This window comes from Ischnura elegans, chromosome 11 (genome assembly GCF_921293095.1).
Source record: "Ischnura elegans chromosome 11, ioIscEleg1.1, whole genome shotgun sequence".
Taxonomy (NCBI): domain Eukaryota; kingdom Metazoa; phylum Arthropoda; class Insecta; order Odonata; family Coenagrionidae; genus Ischnura; species Ischnura elegans.
The window spans coordinates 50,843,815-50,848,186 of record NC_060256.1 but is presented as its reverse complement, the minus strand read 5'-3'; the positions used below and the strand labels follow the sequence as shown (position 1 = coordinate 50,848,186).

General features: G+C 38.1%; 1 non-coding gene across 1 annotated transcript; it reads right to left on the bottom strand.

Moving 5' to 3' along the window:
- Positions 1-3,234: 3,234 nt before the first annotated feature.
- On the bottom strand, positions 3,235-3,306 carry Trnat-cgu. The gene has a single exon. It is a non-coding gene; the product is annotated as a tRNA-Thr (tRNA).
- Positions 3,307-4,372: the final 1,066 nt, after the last annotated feature.

Here is a 4,372-nt window from a genome sequence, read left to right as displayed (position 1 = left end):
AAATTGCTTTTAAATTGTCGTTTCTCTCATGGATATTGCATTGAAATTTTTCAATATATTACATTATGCGTCAATTATAGGTGAAGGCCCCCAACGGACAAATGATTGAAAATTTAATTCCTAATGACTGGTCGAACTGCATGAACATTTGTAAGTCGTCAATTCTTTGCTGATTAAAATATCTTTGAGTTATAAAGAAGTTAAATAAAATCTCTGTTGAAATATGAGTTCGGGAGCTCGTCGCTCGTGAATATTGAAATAAAATGATTGATCTTGATATCTACAGATCATTATTATTTCCAGCTGGAGTGATGAGCTGATTAAAACGAACTGCAAATCACAATTTAACTTTATTTGCACGAGGACCAAAGAGGCTTCATTCCATGAATCGCGAGAAATGTGCCAACATATCATTTGTATTAGAATGTTTCAGATGTGTTCACTAATAAGGAAGTAATGAAAATATAAGTATTAATCACTTATAACATCTAAATTTATTAGTCTCATTGCTAAATAAAAAGTATATAAAAGTTGTATTAAATACTATGTATTCAAATTAATTTATGAGACTGGTAAATCCTAAAACGATATATTAACTGAAACCTTTTGAAATAAAATCAGTGGCATAAAAACTATCATTTACAACAGTTACCCTTTCGTCATAATGCAATTACTAAGTAAGGATTTTTTCTTCTACATCTACCATCACTGGACAAGCCACGCTACGACAATGAAGGTCTATCACAGCCGCGACAAATTCAGGGCCATTTTCATTATTTTTCGGCTCTTGTGACGTAGGCAAATTAAAATATGTACATGTATTTGGCTTGAGGAAAAAATTACGAAAATATTAACTGTTAGATAGGGGCTTAAAGCCTGGTTACATGGTACATTAACAAGTATGAGTTTATGTCTAATTGCATGAATGATTTTGGTGGACCGAAAAGGAACATGTACGAATACATTAACCACATTAGAACAGGTTCTATTATCTGTACATGCGTTCGCACAACTTGGTTGGCTACACGGTGCATTTTAACGTTCATGCATTTAGATATTGACTCGTGCGTGTTGGTGTAGAGTGTAACCAGGCCTTCACAAATCCGTTTTGTCAAAGGGGTAAACCTAGCCTTTTTATCTTTATCAGCGTTAGATGGAATATTAATTTTTGCCTCATATATAGATCATCAAATAAATCATCATTCTGAAGGAGAACCGCAAAGAGGAAATCATTATTCGTTGCAAGAATTCATAACCAGCATTACGTGTTAATTGAATTCCGCATTGCCATGCTCAAAGGTCTTGATGAAAATTTTTCAGTCACAATTTCAATGCTGCTGTTGGGAACAGATCGGCTTCCATCACCCCCAAAAATTTTACTCTCGTTTGGACATTATTTCTTGCCACTTTCCCCATCTTAAGAACCCTCAATCCATAACCCTTTTCAGCCGATCGTATCCACCCTCTGACACTCTCGATTCCTTATAGCTTCCAATTTGATTCATCTTACAAGATATCCATTCTCCTTTTTCTCCTCTTCATTTCCGCTGTGTTCCCACTCTGTGGTCTGTACGTTCCCCTGGCTTTGTCCCCGCACTAATATCTCCCTGGCTATGATAAAAGAACACAAATGGTAATTTCCACACTTTTAATTCAAAACTCAATAACCGACCATAGTTTCAACAATTGTATCATTTTCAAGGTGACATTTTCAAAAGGACACAATGTGTTGCAACCATGGTTGGTTGTTGAGTTTTATATTAAAAGTGTGGAAGTTACCATTTGTGTTCTTTTATCATGGACATATCGAAATTTCACAAATGCGAGCCTAAAACGATTTCATACGTATAGCTACCCTGCCTTCGCCCTGGCTATTATTTATTCTCCTGCCCCCCTGCCAACCACCTTATTTCTGCCAACATCCACGTTGTAATGGAAAAATATCTGCCAAAATTGATTTTTCGATCGATCGAATTTTAATCGTAATAAAAAGCTCAACTTTTCTACAGCAATTGCAATTTGAACTAAATAATCAATTAATCTAAAAATCGACGGTTTTATTTAAATTCGTTTGTATGTATTTATTATTCATTCGAAAAACACTCAAAATACACAGTAGAAAAGTAGAAAAAAATTTACTTAGAATACATGCGTGAATTATTAGTTGTAAAAAATTAAAAACATTAAAGCTTTGGGGTCATCTCTTGGGACCCGAAATAATTTTTCCAACATTTTTTAGAAAGATCAACTGATTGTGATGATTTCTTGAAAATTTAGGGCGTGATTTAAAATATAACCGGCCTATAGAGAAAAGTCTTACGCATGGGACGGATTGCGTTATCTTAGGAAAAATATCTTACGCTGCTGGGATCGTGCGGAATGGTAAAGATCGAAGCTGAAAAATCGAGTTTGATCAGATCATTCAAGGCCCGATCTGGATATTCTCGATCTTTTGAATTGAAAACTCGATTTTCGTTTATAACCGTTTTGAATGATTTTAAATGTTCATCACTGTGAAGTAGGCCGGCCCTTGTTTTTCAGAATTGCGAAAAGTTATGTTTTTCTAGTCTCAAAATAATTCAAATGACGTTTATATTCACGTGTTAAAATTTGGTCACTTTAAAATGCCCGTGCCCCAAATTGCCCGTCCCGTGCCCCAAGGGCCCAAACTGTCGAGGACCCTCAATTGAGTTTGTTAAGGGCGAAATTTAAGGTTTAAAGGGTCGGTACCCAGCACATAGGACGGCGTTGAAGGGTTAGAATTTACATGTAGGCTTTAATCATGACAGAAGAGGAACAACCTTTGTAATTCTGTACTACTAGCAAATAAATCTTGTCATCAGGAGCAAAGTCTTTGCCGAGGGAGGGGAGGGTGTGGAGGGGTAGTCTCCAGTGAGTGGTGCGGACCGTACCTCAGCGGCGCGCAGCGGCGCCGCAGTGCGGGGTAGCGCCCTGGGGGGTAGATTGCATTACGACATACGATATCTCCTAAATGCCTAGAGATACGTCAAAACAAACAAAAAATCGGATCTATAGGACTTTACTTTTGCGTTGTACATAGGGAAAGCACTTTTGCGGCGATTGTTGAGCGTTTATGCAATGAAGGTATTGTTGTGTTAACTATCACATATAGCCATGCCCTCGTTGGTGGTTAATCCATCCAGGCGGGACTCGAACTCGCGACCTATAGGTCGGGGACGTTACCCCGGCGCCACCGGGGCTGGCAAAAAAATTTGCCTCCTGTGAGGTTTGAACTCACGACCCCTGGTTTACGAGACCAGTGCTCTACCACTGAGCTAAAGAGGCCGACGAAGGAGAGGTTAAAGTAGAGGTTCGGTTTGCCACCATCAGATGCATGGGGCACTCATATTTGGCCACATGCAGGGGAACGGTGAACGAAAACTGGCTATTCGATTTTTAATCTCAATGTTTTAACCTCTCTATATTCTGTCATGAAATGAGTCGAAACTATTTCCTACTTATCCCCCTCCGCTAAACTTCTGGGATCGAAATTTAGCTATGAGCAGCGGAGTTTCGCTTAATTTAATTTCGATCCTGGGAGTAAAGTTTCGTCCCAGGTCGAAGCTTAACTCTTTGGTGATTTTAATTTCGTGCGGGAAAGAAACTAAACCCAGACCTCGTATTTTCTTTTCCCTTCGGGTCGAAACGAAGCATTTTTATTTCGTTTCATTTGCTATCCCTGACTTTTAGCATGAATTTCCTGAGTGCACCTCACAATCAGTTTTAATCATTCCCGTACAATACAACAAATACGAGCTCCAGTAGTCCAATACAAATTATTTAAACGGTTATCAGCGTAAATGAGTACCGTATTTTATGATTGAGAAAATTGTTTCGAAATCAGTCAATGCATACAATACCCTGCTTGGAAGAAGTGACTTTGTACGCAGTCAAGCGCACGGGTTCCTTTTCATGCTGAGGTAACAACTTTTTTTCCAATTTTTGGAGAAGCTAGGAAAAAAATTTTCACAAGGTAGTCTCTAAAGTTCCATTTAGTAGTTTCTACTGGCTAGTACGCCTGACTGTCAATCGGGAGATACGGATTCGAATCTCGGCTAAGCCAAATATTTTTTCATGGCGACCTTTACCCTTGGTGTATAAAATGCATGAAATATTTTCCCTTACATTTTTTACTCAGCAAACGGGAAACAGTCGTAAAATGATTTCTTTGAAAGTGCTACAGTGGAATTGAAACCTTTTAAGTTATTGTCCTTTTCATTCGTTCAAATTTCAGTGTGGTGACTAATTTATCTCCTATTTCCGGGGAAGCTAATAACAAAATTTTCATAAGATATTTTTTGACCCAAATAGTTGGCGTTAGCGAGCAAGCCTGACCAGTAACCAGAATATC